Source organism: Ranitomeya variabilis, chromosome 1 (genome assembly GCF_051348905.1).
Source record: "Ranitomeya variabilis isolate aRanVar5 chromosome 1, aRanVar5.hap1, whole genome shotgun sequence".
Lineage (NCBI taxonomy): Eukaryota > Metazoa > Chordata > Amphibia > Anura > Dendrobatidae > Ranitomeya > Ranitomeya variabilis.
In genome coordinates this window covers 661,769,280-661,785,370 of record NC_135232.1, presented here as the reverse complement: position 1 = coordinate 661,785,370, position 16,091 = coordinate 661,769,280, and the positions used below count along the sequence as shown (strand labels likewise).

General features: G+C 42.0%; 1 protein-coding gene and 1 long non-coding RNA gene across 2 annotated transcripts in view; one reads left to right on the top strand and one right to left on the bottom strand.

The window, feature by feature from the left end:
* Positions 1-16,091, bottom strand: part of AVEN (apoptosis and caspase activation inhibitor) — a 661,464-nt gene that overhangs the window by 393,157 nt on the left and 252,216 nt on the right. The window lies entirely within an intron of this gene.
* On the top strand, positions 11,340-13,146 carry LOC143816199 (uncharacterized). The gene is made up of 3 exons (XR_013223900.1): positions 11,340-11,483; positions 12,680-12,932; positions 13,021-13,146. It is a non-coding gene; the product is annotated as an uncharacterized LOC143816199 (long non-coding RNA).

The window sequence follows — 16,091 nt, the reverse complement described above, 5'->3', positions numbered from 1 at the left end:
GAAAATATTTCACACCAAAGCAGAAGGGATAGTCTCTGTACCGGAAGGGAAACATCTCCATCAAATACAATCTACTCAATACTAGACATCTAATCTTTCAAAAATCAGCTCGGTTAGTGACTGGATGCGCTAGAATACCCATACTATGAACAAAAAAAAGGGACAAAAGGTACAATTTTCAGGCATGGGTAGGAATAAAATAACAAGCAGAGGCATACTCGCCTCTTGTCACCCCTGTGGATTTAGCACAGGCTTCTCCAGTGATTGGCACTGCTTCTGTAAGTGAAGAATGCTCCCTCCAGAAGTCACAGGACCACTGAAGACTGCGATTGGCTACAGCGATCATGTGACTGAATCATGTCATCAGAGCGAAGCGATGCTCCATTCAACTGACCGCTGCAGACAATCTCAGACTTTAGTGGAGTGGTCTGCCCCGGTTCCACAAGCAGTGACAGTATAGGAGTGTGCCGCCATGCGTTTGTTTTTAATTTTATAACAGACCAACACTAAAAAGCAAAAAAAGCGTAATGCCGGACAACATCTTCATAGCCCAAACACACCACAAGGGCTATACATAGCCAGAAAACACCAAAATAACTTTTGAAAAAGGTATAAAATCGATTACTCCAAGTTTACACAGTCGCTAAACTTAACGGACCGGTCTTAATGTGGATGTGACTGACCGAGTGCAGCTATGTGTGCCGTCCATAAAGCAGAAGGTGGTAGGATATGCCTGCAATTTACATGCACTATGGGCAGCAATCAGGCCAGGCAATATTTTTCTCGTATGGTCCATGTAAGAAATAGCTAATGTGCACTAGCACATAAGTTAAAATTGGTTCTATGTGAGATACATTTTCCATACTAACAAAAAAAAATTATTTGCTACGGACGATGGAAATATCCTGCGCTGCTGGACAAAAGACCAGCTATGATGGAGAATGAATTGTTGCTTTATTGTCAACGCATTTCAGCATCACTGTGACTCCTTCTTCAGGACAACCACAAATACAAGCAGTGACTAACATCTATGCTGCTAATTACATGAAAAAATAAATAAAAAAAAGGCGCTAATGAATTTTTCTCATGTATTTAACTAATTGGATGCTATTCACTGCTTTCATTTGTAGTTGCCCTGAAGAAGGCGTGTGAGCGAGTCTGAAATGCGTTGACCAATAATTCATTCTCCGTAATAGCTTGCCAGACAGGAGGACCAGGGAATGACGCTGTCTTTGCCATCGAGAGTAATCAAGGTGCAGAAATTTCAGGTTGCTTGTAGGTATTATGTAAGTGACTAGTGATGAGCGAATATGCTCATTGCTCGAGATTTCCCGAGCACGCTCGGGTGTCCTCCGAGTATTTGTTAGTGCTCGGAGATTTAGTTTTCATTGCCGCAGCTGAATGATTTACAGCTATTAGCCAGCTTGATTCATTCAGCTGCGGCAATGAAAACTAAATCTCCGAACACTAACAAATACTCTGAGGACCCCCGAGCGTGCTCAGGAAAACCCGAGCAATGAGCATATTCGCTCATCACTAAAAGTGACTCATCCTACATTGGTTTTTTCATTTTTTTTTTCTTTTTTAAAGAATAGAAGTTAATTTATTAGGATACATTTTAGTTTTCAGATGGGAATTTAATTATATTGACGTGTTTCTTACATATAGGTTAATTATTATCATAATTGTTTTTTATACATTTTACATGTCATGTTTTATATATTTAAAAGAACAATGTAGGATGAATCACTCTTCCTCTTTTGTCTCCCCTCCCTCTCTCACACTGGGAAAGAGCTATACTGTATAAGAAAGAACAAATTCATTTTCTCCATACACCTGACCTGAAGAAGGCTGCAAAGAGCGTTGTGTATATAGTTTTTATTTGTCTTTTTATTATCAGTTTGAATAAAATGTTACCTACAAGCAACCTGAAACCTTTTCAATAGATTACGGTATATCTTACTACACTTAGATAGCGCCACATTTTTCTCCTTTAGGAACTTTAACACTGTTCTCCATTATAGCTTGTCTTTTATCCAGCAGCACAGCATACTTACATTGCCAGTGGCAAATTTTAAATATGTCTCTGGTAGCTGCAGCAGCTGGAATCTATACATGTGGTTGTACAACTGTATAAAGGTGAGCCATTATTCCATGTCTATTACATGGATAAGACCCTATTGCCCTTTTGCATCTTTTATCCCCCTAAAAATTGTTTGTGTCAATGTACCACGCACCCTGAGGCATCTATAACACACAAAAATGTACACACACTTATCAGTCTCTTCTTCCCTTACGAAGACTTCTTGTGCGTGAAAAAAGGACCAACTTTCATCAATGTGCTGGGTCCAAATTTCATCCTTTTTTGGCATGCGTAAGCAGTGATATTTTTTATGGATAGTCTGATTAGTGAATTGAATTAAAAAAAAAAATGTGGTCCAAAAACATCAGCCTCAAAGATTATACCAGTACGTGGTCGATCCATGACACGCACATTAAAAACCAAGGTACAAATGATGCAATACTATCTGTATGTACAAATGATTTTTTGAAATTGCAGTAAAAGTGTGACGTATTGCTGTGAATTCTGAAAACCAAGGCAAAAGGTGCGGGATGATTGCAGCATTTGAACAAACGCTAAGGGTATGTGCACACGTAGAAAGATCCTCTGCGGATCTTTCCGCAGCGGATTTGATAAATCCGCAGGGCAAGCACTGTGCGTTTTTCCTGCGGATTTACAGCGGTTTTTGTGCGGATTCCACTGCGGTTTTACATCTGCGGTTTTCTATTATGGAGCAGGTGTAAAACCGCTGCGGATTCCGCACAAAGAATTGACATGCTGCGGAATGTAAACTCATGCCGTTCCGCGCATTTTTTTCCGCAGCATGTGCACTGCGGATTGCGCTTCCCATAGGTTTACATTGTACTGTAAACGCATGGGAAACTGATGCGGACCCGCAGCAAAATCCGCAGCGTGTGCACATAGCCTAAGAATTCTGCACAGATGAGGGGTACTAATGTGTACAAATGATATGAAATCAAATGATATGTATGTAATGTGTACAAATGATATGATCAAAAATAGAAGAAATTAGGCTATGTGCACACGAAGAGTATTTGCAGCAGATTTTTCTGCCCTGTAAACCAGAGGAAAAGCGTTACCTTAAATACGGGCGCGGTTATATGCGTTTCTATTTATGTCTTTTCCACCATTTACTTGCAAGGATGAAAAATACTACAAAAATGCTAAAAGAATTGACCCTCTGCAGAGCTGCAAAAAAATGCTCTGAAGGTTCAAATTTGCACAGAAAAAATAAGCAAGGGGTGCAGGAGATATCACAAATCTCATTCAATTTGCTGGAATTGTAAAACACTGTTTTTTGTTACCCTTGAAAAAGTGCAGAAAAAAACACAAAGTGTGAACAAGCCTTAAGTTGCCAGTTTAGTGTAGCGCATGCGCACCATGCTTGCCCATAAACTATGGCCATCTTTGCCATGCAAAAGAAACCACACACCAAAAACCAAATGCAGTTCTCTTATGACTTGTTCACACCTATAGTATTACCTCAGAGATGAATAGCACCTTTTAATTAACTGACACAAAGTACAGACACCTACTTCTCTCCCAAATTTACAGAGAAAGAATGCATTTTGCAACCAAGGACATACAGTGCTGTGCAAATTAATGGGGCCAAGGCAAAAAAATAAAATGTTATAATGCACTGTTACATACTAATTCTGACAATTACCTTTTTCCACTGGCTAGTTGACCAAGATTTATTTATTATATATTAAAACTGGCTTGAATCACTGACTGGTAACCAACTTACGATTTTACTTAAAAAATGCTTTGTCCCCATTAATTTACACAGCACTGTATTTACACCAAAAAACACAATCATCATCAAAGATCTATTTGGTCTTTAACATTGCAAAAAAATAATGCCACAAAATGACATCTATATATACAAAATCCACAGTTACTGATCTGAGGACAGGAAGGGAGATACCGTGCACAGCAGGGTGCAGGGAGCATATGATGCTTCTTTTCAGAATTTAACAAAGATTTTGGTGTATTCAGATGGTGCAACAGAGTCACAATAAATATTACATCCCCCAAAAAAAATCATTGTGCCACTGGGGTCAAAAAGAACTTGTGTAAAAGCCTCATTTAGAAGTCTGTGAATCATGTACGTGTACTATCTGTGATTTTCATATAGCCATACATACATACCGTATATACTCGAGTATAAGCTGAGATTTTCAGTCCATTTTTTAGGCTGAAAGTGGCCCTCGGCTTATACTCGAGTCATTGTCCCTGGGGGGTGGCGGGGGAGGGGGCGTGGCGGCTGTGACATACTCACCTGCTCCTCGCGTGGTCCCGACTGATGGCCTCCGGGCACGGCAGCTCTTCCAGCTTTGAACAGTCACGTGGTACCGCTCATAACAGTAATGAATATGGACGCGACTCCACTCCCATAGGGGAGGAGCCGCATATTCATTATGGTAATGAGCGGTACCAGTGACCACTGAACAGAGGAAGAAGCTGTCACGCCGGGAGAGTCCATCAGGGAAGCTGCCAGGGACCGCGCCGGGAGCAGGTGAGTATAATAGGGAGGGAGAGCACGGAGATATTCACCTGTCCTCGTTCCAAACGGACGACGGCCGTTTTGCACGAGTAGTGCTTCGACGGGACCCGTCGAAGCACTACTCGTGCGAAACGGCCGTCGTCCGTACTCCAATACCGCACCCTCCTCATGTACCTGAAGTCCTGATGGATGTAAAAGCTTGTCTTCAATAAAATTCACGATTTACACAGCCATAATCGGGTGAGTGCCGCATCTTTCAGTTCCTTTACTGCATTGTGGAACTATGATATACAGTATGTGTTCGCCATTGTGGGCGTGTTTTTTTTTTTCTAGCTGTCTTTTTCTCTAAAAAAAAAAAAAAGGCACAAAAAAGTTCAAAAGAGAAAATGAAGAGCATTTTTACTTTTGCACATAATTCAGTATGCACCTATTTTAAGCATTTTAAGTGACTTCAAAATTGCAAATAATGAATCAGGCACGTAATCTTTAATCCAAACCAGTGTTTCAGTAAGGGCACATTCACACATTGGTTTTCGGTTTTTTTACATCCATAAAAACTGTTCAGTTTTCCTCCTTTTTACGTTGATTTTATTTTCACCTGTTTTTAAAAGCTGAACTTTTTTCCCATTGTCACTTGTATAGATATAAAACTCATTATATTTTTTATTCCTTATGACAGTACTCAAATAGAGGTGAATGGCTCATTCTGATTCACAGAAACAGATGAGGCGGATGTGTGAAAGATTACCTTAAAAGGGATTATCCAGGTTTTTTTATTTTATTTTTTTTACTATGGGCCTAACAACTACCTGCCTCTTCTATCTGGTGCAAGCTCAGAGTGGTCACGGACAGCTCCTGCCAGCGATTCAGCTGCTTCACGTCAACAGAGCAGCTTCTCCTCTTTCAGTCAGCTGACTCCCTGCAGTTAGGCAATGGGGAGCCAGCATGCAATCAGTATGACATTAGCCATTACCCCGTCGATGGAGCAGAGTGGAAGAAAAGTAACGGCTCTGTTGACGCGAGGTCAGCAGAAGGCACCGAATTGCCGGCAGTAGCAATCTGTGACCGTTCTGTGCTAGCAGTGATCAATGTTGGACACAACAGGCAGGTAGTTAGCAACATTGGATCATTGTGAATAAGAAAAAGAAGTCCTGGATAAAGCCATTAGTGCTATAGGTACATGAACTATCTATTTTAAAATCGATCAGCACCCTGTTCAAAAAACTCTGCCCTTATCGTGAACCTGATAACAGACTCTTGCTACGTGAACCACAAGCTGAATAAATCAGATGCAAGTTGTCATTTCCGTCAGGTATGTTTTACTACACCGTGGTTTCTTACTGCCATGCTCCCTTTGATTGTCAGGTCTCTTCTTATATGAATACACAAGATGGAGGCCCGATGCTATCGCATTGGGAGGGCGGTAATGTCACGATGGGGGCAGGCATGCGGCGCTGTTGTTGCCTAATGGCATCCTGTGATAATCTAATGACTTTTGCATCAGGGGACTCATGTGCTTGACGCCTACACTTGCATGCATTGTTTTTGCCCCAGTGATGCTGTTTCTCTTCAAGAGTCTCATTTGCCCTTTGCTGTCTTCAACGTTGTGCCTTTGCTGCTTTCCTTTCATTGTCATTGGCATACTTTTTAGGAGGAGCCATGTTGGCGTTGATATTTGCTTTTTAAAGGGGGTTTTCCCAAGAACAAAAGGTCATTTTAAAAATTGTCTGTGTCTGACCATGTACAAAACATACCACAGCTCCTGGGCAGGGGAGGAAGCAAAAGACAACACTGACATTACAGCAGGAGATCGCAGAGGATACATTTTATGAGGTAAAATATTTTAAAAAAAAAGTCAGTGAAATATTTTACCTCAAAATGAATCCACTGTGATCCCCTGCTGTAATGCCAGCATTGTCTTTTGCTTCCTCCCCTGCCCAGGAGATGTGGTATGATCCATACACGGTCAGGCACAGACAATTTTTAAAATTAACTGTTGTTTGTGGGAAAAGCAGATAGCGGCGGTCATATTAAAACTACGCATGCGCTCCTCTTGTACAAAGATGTCAGTGACTCATTCGGCTGATCCCGGCAGCAGCGTGTTCGCGACGGTGTGCCAATGGTGGTATCGCGCAAAAGGCTGCGTGAGTGTGTGAGTGTGAATGTGAGAGTGTGTATGTGAGTGTGTGTATGTGTGGTGCGTACAGCGTATAGAGTGTGTGTGTGTGTGTGTGTGTGTGTGTGTGTGGTGCGACGGTGTTCTGCTGGTGGTACCGCGCAATAGGTTGGTACCAGCACCATTTTCTATATTGAGACACCCATCACTTGGTTGTCCCAATATGGCGGTCGGTGAACTTTTTCTGCTTGAAATTCTGGGATACGGTGACATCTGGACAGAACAGGAAATGAAAACATTACAAGGCAATTATTTAAATAGATAGGAAGATATACCTGTCATTCAAAGGGAGCAGGCAAAGATGCAGGGGACCGGCATATTGGACTGATCATTCGAGTAACATTGTCACATACTGTATTTTAAAGTAAATCTGTCATCTGAATTTTGCCATGTAATCTCACAGCAGCTTGATGTAATGACACAAATATGTATTGCTAAGATTATTGGGTGCAGCAATTGTGATAGAATCACAGTTTTCTCAGCTGCAGATCTAGCAGAGCTCGGAATGTTGATTACTGTATAACCCCGCCCACACCCCGGATTGGCTACATTGTATATTGACAGAAAGTTGCTGATCAGTAGTGGGATGTGGTTGAACCAGCAGGCATGAGACACCTTGTTAGGGGTTGGTGGATTGCACTAAATAAATTTAATAGAGAAGTGCAATCGCAACCCGGGGTCCACCGTGCAGAGATGTAAAACTGCAGCTAATGTGAACAATGACAGAACACACAGCAAGCGATTGCTTGCACACACAGAGTTAAGCGTCACTCATTGAACAGCACCTGAAGCTATGTCACTCGCACACAGAAATGGAATAGATGCTCTGCAATAGAGCTGTGTCACTCGCTCACAGTAACGGAATAGATACTCTGCTACAGAGCTGTGTCACTCGCACACAGTAACGGAATAGGAATGATGCTGGATACGATACCTGTTAACCTCACAGGGGAATGAAACCCACTCACAGGGTAAGAAGCAAACAGTGGTCACACAGTCAGCAAAAGCACTAAACCAACTCCTCTCCGGAGGTGCCGGAATTCTAATGGCTAGACGCCAGTCCTGAATTCATACAAACTCCTCTCCCGAGAACCAACACTCTAACAGCTTACCGCTGACCCTGAGCACATGCGGATAAAGACCACAGAATTGTTTTCTTCACATTTTGCATACTCTAACACATTATCACCGAAGAACAAATTCCCACAAAAATTAAAAATATAGTGGTAATATTCACTGGTTCACTTGACATGGAATGACCCATTTTAGAGTTAAGGATACCTGGCTGAAATGACAGAGCTCCAATGATGCATGCTGTCAGAGTTTAACACCTTTCAGACATTGGGTGTAATAGTACGCCCATGCCGGACTCCCCCTGTTTGGAGCGGGCTCTGGCGCTGAGCCCGCACCTTTCTGGGCAAAATTACTGAAAGACGATTTTTCATATGCTCGTGTGACCTCCAGCCTAAAAGGAAGGGGTACAACAAAGAAGCAACTTCTATATTTTGGTCCTGACAAGTCTACTTGTAGCTTTGGCTGGAAAAACTGGTCAGAAACATTATCAAAAACACCATATGTGATACCTGGCTTAGGCTATGTTCACACATCCACTTTTCCTGCCCATGTACCCAAAGACTCTCAAAGAACAATTCATGCATCAGAAAAACTGACCCGTGTATCCTGACTGTGAAACTTTTCAAAATGTTTTACTACAAATTTCTGCTGTTAACACTTTAATTAATTAGGGCCATATTTTTTCCATCAGTTTTCCATCCGTATTTCATCTGTTTTAACAGATCCATTGCCCAGACTCAATGGATAAAGAGAAGAAAGTCAGATAGCATGCCTTCTTCAGTTTTTAAAAAGAATGAAAAAAAGGATGCAACATGGATGTAAATGGTGACAAAAAGGATGACACATAAGAGAAAAATAGTCTGTTGTTGGATAATCTGAAAGGGATGTGTGAATATAGCCTTAACAAACAATTGAGGAGCTGCCCTGACATCCTTAATACTGGGTGCCAGATCAGAAGGGGTGTAACGATCACTGCTGCAGAGGGTGCAACCGCTTCAGGGCTTATGGGTGAGGGGGATCCGTCGAGGCCAGTCCAATTTGCAACTGGAGGTGCAGCCTTGGACAAAAATTTTGCTCTGGAGCCAATGAGACTCTAGTTTCCGCACTGCAAATCAGCAAATGTGGCAGCTCAATCCCTCCTGTCCGCTCAGCAACAAAAGAAGAGCAATGTGAACGGTCACCTCTCTGCAGAAAACACGGGTGACATCTGTGTGCTTTGTAATTCTACTTTCATCTACTAAACATCAAACAAAACTAATTACCTGACAAGTAAAAGTCACAACTGCCAGCGATTATGATCCTCAAATTATTTAGTCACCTACATTCAATAAAGAGAAAATCATCCTGCTCACTAAATAAATTGCTTCTGTGTATATGAAAGGCCAGGACCACGGAGCGATTTGTAGAAGAGCCTGTATGTAGCACATTATCTCCCACAATAATGCAGAACATTTCCAAGGTAACAAGGCCGTGCTCGCACTCTACAAGCCCCATATCTGCTATAGAATCATTTCTATCAGTTGCCATTTTAACCTTCACTTTGTACTTAACCTCTGCTAACCCAAACACTACAAGCAAAATGCAAAGTGGAGTACAATAAAAATAAGCATTTTCTCATGGACTTATTAAAGCTAAAGAGATAAACAAATTGTGAACTTATGCATTACAAGGATAGAAGTCTATAAGCACATATTGTAGCTCCATATTTCTCATACAGATGAACAATTAGCTTTGTGTCACTAACAAAATCCATAAAATAAAAAGTATTGGCATTGTGCACCATGAACTGCGGGGTATTCTGCACTAGAAGCAATGCTTCCATACAGTTCAGCATAGCGGCCCTGTGTAATCCCAACTGCAAGAACATGGCAGATACACAGGAGTCTTTTCACACTCCATTCAAGGCCCAGGTCATTGCTGCTAAAAATGATATTTTACAGCTATAAAAAAAAAAAAAGTAGAACAGGTAGACTTTATTAATCATTCATTCTCCTCCAGCCTTCACCTATATTTATTATTTTTTAAACTAACACAGTCCCGCAACTTTGTAAGGAGATGAACAAATAAGAGAATTCTATAGTTTAAGGCCTAATAGAGTCTCGGCAAGCAGGCACCACCATCTGCTGGTCAAATGTTGTAGGACAAGAGAAAGTAGCAAGAACTGCATCAGCAGGAACTGTAAGACGAAGTACATGGTTCTTGAGGGGAAGAGATTGAAGGAGACAGCAAGTCAGGTGATAGCTGTGGTACAGTTATTAATTGTAGAAGGCAGATGAGGGCAAGTAAGGGGAGGAGTCGGCGCCTGGACCTGTGTCAGGATGGATGTGCGGTGCAGCGGAAATGGGTTATATCCACCATTCCGACTAACCAGATCCGAATGAGGAACCGAATGACCAGAACAGAGTAACCAGATCCTAATTAGGAACCGAGTGATCGGATCAAAGCAAACAACAAAGTGATCAGATCGAAGTAACCAGATTGGAGTAAGGAACCGAGTGTCCAGAACTGAGTTATCAGATCCGAGTGAGGAACAAAGTGACCAGATCCAAGTGAGGAACAGAGTGACCAGAACTGAGTAAGGAACAGAGTGACCAGAAAAGAGTACCCAGATCCAAGTAAAGAACAGAGTAACCAGATCAGAGTGATTAACCAAGTGACCAGAATCGAAGATGAGCGACCAGAGATGGGAGACCCGAGCCAAGTGCGCACAGCCAGGGCAGAGGGAGACGATTGGGCCATCGAAGAGGGTTATCTGCGTGAGCTGTAACTTCCGGTGTAGATGCCAGTACAAAGGGGACTATGGCCGTACAAAAGGGACTACGGCGGAAAAGCACAGCGGGTGTGTAAAGTACAGTAATTGATTGATAAGGGACTTGCAGCCTAACAGCGTAGTGTTGTAGACTCCCGTACTGCCTCAGAGATAGAGTGTGACGACGGTGATGGGCCCAATAGTACTATGACACACTTCTGGTCAAGGTATTAGGTCCAAGACACCCCTGATGTTAATAGCCGTTCACTTGTAACAGAACAATAGTGCGCAAACAGAATTGTGTTAATACTCAGTATAGCCGGGTTGTTCTATTCTTATTATATAATAATTTACTGTATTTCCATTGTTTGCCTTACCCTTTGATCTTGTGCCATAAGCACCACATATATCTGTGTTAATCAAATAAATATCTGTTGGTTAAGTTATTACTCAGTCCTCATTCTCTGCGCTGTTGTAGCCACATACCTGTTTAGAACGTCACTCTCCTTCCTGCTACAGTTACATACACTTAAAGGCATTTTCCAGGACTTTATTTTTTTGCTACCTGTCTCTTCTACATGCCGCCAATCTCTGCCGGCACAGATGGGTCACAGACTGCTCCTGCCGGCAATTCTGCAGCTTATGCGGATGTCACAGACAGAGCAGTGGCTTATCTTCTGCTCTGTTCATGGGGTGTCACTGCTAATGTCATGCTGACTGACACCTGGCTCTCTGCTGCATAACTGCAGAAAGCCAGCTGTCAACCATCATGACACCGGCAGTCACACCCTGTCGACAGATCAGCCCGGAAGAGTTCCTTTGTTGACTTGAAGCACAAGAAACATTGGCAGGAGCTGTCTGACCACTCTGAGCCGGCGCCGGGTAGAGCAGGCAGGTAGTTAGAAACTAACTGCCTGTTCGTTATTTGGCCCACAGAAAAAAAAAATAGTCCTGGAAATCCCCTTTAAGCCCCCATACACATTAGACTAACGTCAGCCCTACCCAAAGATATCAACAAGTTCAGCCAATAATCTTGTACTGGGACGCCGACTAACTGTTGGGTGAGATGTCGATCACACATGTCCAATTTTGGACTATCACTTGTTTTGTTCTTCTACAAATAAGAGATGTTTGTTGGCGGCTCTCATAGAGAACACAGGAGCGCTCTACTGAGCTAATGCTCCTGTGTATGGGAGAGTTGACTGAGATGAGCTGAACAGTCGGCCAAAGCATCATTCAGGTGAGAGACATATAATGAGTATGAGGAGACTAAGGTTACATTCACATACAGCAGATTTCTTGCAGAAATTTCAGAATATCAGTTCTATTTATCCCAATTAAAAATTAATTGGTTCAAATACCATTTAGGTGAAAAGGACACTGGCAAACATTTGTGTGTAAATATACTTTTGGTATTATATATTTTTTAAAAGATTAAAATAAAATGGCAAGAGACAGGCAGTATGATAATATAACAAATGGATTTATTTTTCTTGTAATAGCTCTACCGGGTTTTATTTACTTAGCTGCAGTGGTAATGTGCTGTATACACATGACACTTCTTCAGCCAATCACTAGTCTCACTTGTCTCATGCAGTAAAATACTGAGGTTAGTGATTGGCTGTAGTGGTAATGTGCTGTATACACACGTCACTTCTTCAGCCAATCACTAGTCTCACTTGTCTCATGCAGTAAAATACTGAGGTTAGTGATTGGCTGTAGTGGTAATGTGCTGTATACACACGTGACTGCTTCAGCCAATGAATAGTCTTACTGGTATTATGCAGTGCACAACTGAGGCTAGTGATTGACAGCAGTGGTAATATGCTGTATATGCATGTGACTGCTGAGGCAAATCATTAGTCTCACTGTTCTCTTGCGGTACATCTGTTAACATCTGCCTCGGTTTGGCAGAACGTCATCAACTTTCAGTCATCACCTTTGCAAGTGGCCCGGCGTGCTCCCAGGTGCCCATCTAAGGCCCACCAAGACACCCACTTAGTCTTGGTATTAAGATTCTTAGTTCTGTTTGTTTGACTGTGCACCAATACTTGCTCCTGAACAGCTTTCATGTTTCCTGTCTGCCTGCAGCCTCCAGTGTCCAAAGTCCTTGCTCCATGTATTCCGTCCTACTGCTGCATCAACACCCAGGATCTGTGTACCCATCTGGACCTGGGGCTTATAGTATCCACCTCACAAGGTGAACACTGTAACATTATTGAGGCCAGTGATTGGTTGCAGTGGTCACATTTGTAGACAGCACATTATTGCTGCAGCCAAGCAACCAGAAAACCAGTGGGGGTACAACACAGGGATGGTGTTGCACTGCCAAGGGATATAACAAGTACGTATTGATTTTTTTGTTATTTTATCACAATATCTGCCCTATGTTATTTTATTATATGGATAACCCCTTTAAGGCTCTTTTTTAGATTTCTCAATGTGGGGCTAGGATGTATTTCTGGTGCACTGCTCTCGTGAAAATACCAGATGCTCCTTTGTACGACTAGAATAAACCACAGTCAGATCCATCGCAAATCAACCCAACCCAAGCGAGGCTATAGAATTTTTTGTACAGCTAAGTTCAATTTACTTGAACACAGGACCAAAAACGGTCATTCAGTAAGGTAAGCGCCATATACTTTGGCTATGAATTTGAGGTGAAAATACTCTAAATAAGCCTAAAATATACCTTTGTAACAATATGTCTGCCAAAAGTAAATCCAGAGATCTTAGGAGTTAAGAGCACACAGCAATACATAACAACGATCTGAGATTTCTATAGTAAAGTGAAAATGCATGAAAAGAAAAAGATAGAAGGTATGGGTTACAGCAACTAACGTTACTCCAATTAAAAACCAAAATGTAACAGGACGAGATGGCGAGTTCATTAAGATGACCTCAAAACTGTCAAGATAATTGACTAGCTACTCAATAGCTCTACCATTTTGCATTATGAATGATAGGCATAATAGAAAAACATCCTCTGTAAATGTCAGTGTCTACTCCTGAACTTCTCCTATGACCTTCACTGAAAAGAAAATGTAAATTAACACCAAGGACCCAACTACTATTACAAATACCTTACCTTTCTAGCAACGTTGCCCACCCCAACCACAGCAACAAAGCAGACATCTTTAGCACTACGCAAAAATAAAAGCAAAGATTGAAACAAATTATTAATATCATCAATGCAGTCATTCCCCAGATGATTGTGTGTCCACAACATTGTTCTTCACAAGTGCCTCGTTTCTAACACCAAAAAAACAGCCACTTCCAAGTCTCACTCCTTGTTTACACTATTGTCAGATGAATAAGAAAAAATCTGGCACTTTTTACTGGCATAAAAAAGGTAATTTACTTCAGTAGAACAATCATTGACAGAATAACGTTTCGCTCTTTGACTCAGACCTTCCTCAGACAGATTGTTACATAGACTTAGGACCCAAAAAGAAGGCAGCGCGATAAGGGCTAGAGGAGAAACATCCCTGGAGATGCCAGTCAAGAGTGCCAGACTTTTTCTTACTTATGATTGTGAGTGGTACCCTTTTTCTGTGCACCAGCCATTGAATGGAGTGACGTAAAATTTTGTTGAGTGACCCTCTTCCCCAAACCAGACACATCAAAATACTAAGTTTTGATTGATTGGGTGTCAGGGGGTGAGATCCAATGATTATAAAGACTGAGCAGAAGTACTGCTCTCCTCTGATGGCCTCAATAGAAAGTCTACGAGAAAGGTGGAGTGCCGTGCTTGGCTGTTCGTTTTACTCTAGCAGCCAGCGGAGGCAGGCTTGGACTGGCCAACAGGGCAACATGTGAATCCCCCGGTGGGCCCCTATGCCAGTGTTGAGCTTCTTCCCTATCAGAGCACTAGCTGGCACAACATACTTGATTCACTAAGTATAGACAAAGGCGGCATCTCATTATTTCACAAACTGCCCAGTTTATAACATAAAAGCACAGGTAGATTTGTGAAAAAGGGTAATATATGGCCCCTTTCACACATCAGTCTTTTGTCGTAAGTCTCAATCCGGTGAATTTTGAAAAAAACAGATCCGGCGAATGTTGCCGCCGTATCCGTTTTTTTATCATAGACTTGCATTAGCGATGGATTGTCGTTCGTCGGATCCGTCAAAAATTGTTTATCCGGCGGCCAGAGAAAAAACGGACATAGTAACATTTTTTTGTGTCCGTCGAACAAAAAACGGACAGCGACGGATTCGTCGCCGTCCGTCGTTTGCTAGAATGGAAGCCTATGGTGCCGGATCCGTCAAATGACGGAATCCGGAGACGGATTCCGTTTTTTTTAACTGAGCATTCTCCGATTGTTTTAGGATCCAATTAGCTGGATCAGGTAGTCGGATATGGCAAAAAAACGGATCCGTCGCATCAGTTTTTCACAATCCGCGACGGATCCATTTTTTTCAACATTTGACGGATTGTGACTGATGGCAAAAAACTGATGTGTGAAAGCAGCCTAATATTTGCATGTAGCCGAACAATGTGCACGTCTGGTCAATAGAACTTGTGGGCCTTTGCACGTCAGTCCAACATTAGGCAGAGGTCTTCCCCATCTTGACCCCCAACAAACAAAACTTCTGAGTTGTATCTGAATTTGCACTTACATGTTAAAGGGGTTGCCCTGTCCAAATTGATAAATCTGCATTCACTCTGTGTGACTGCAGACTTAGGAATCCCCCCAGTGCATGTATTGTACACTGCAGGGATTGGCCAGTTTGTGACCCGGCCCAGGAAAATATGTAGGACTTATACATACTCCCGGACAGTGGGCGCGGCCTTACTTCCATACACTTGCATTAAGCAACGTGGCGCCCTCTAGTTGGCCACGCCCACTGGATGGCAGATTCACTATACAAGACACAGACAAGTGTATGGAGATAGGCTGCGCTCACTGCCGGGAATATGTATAACTCATACATATCCTCGATCCCAGGTCAGTTACTGGCGAATCCTTGCAGTGTACAGTGCCTGCACTGGGGGGTGGGGGTTTAATAAGTCTGCAGTCACACAGAGTGACTGCAGACTTATCAATTTGGACCAGGCAACCCCTTTACGTACACACAGATACCATACTTTCTAGAAATGCAAGAAGATGCCGAAAAGGCTACTAGGGCAAAGCAAAAAGTCTATCCGCTTCAACTAACTAAAGTCATACTATATCAACTTTCATTAACCAGAAGAAAAGAAGAATTCTGCAGGCTTGGTTTAATGGGTGTTTAATTTTTGTGACTGTACAACAGCAACTTTATTTAATAATTTTATTTATTTAAATGTCTTTCTAGAAAAAAACAATCATGTCAGAATTGTTCTAGTCAAAGTCATGCTTCTATATGAAAACCGTCCTCATCTATGCCCTTCTTCACATGCTATATTTTCAGCTTTCCCAATGAGTTTTCAGTGTTATAATGGGATTTTTTTTTAACTACGGTAATAATTGTAAGTAAAAGGTACTATGGTGAAAAAGGGTGAATGTTAATTAGTG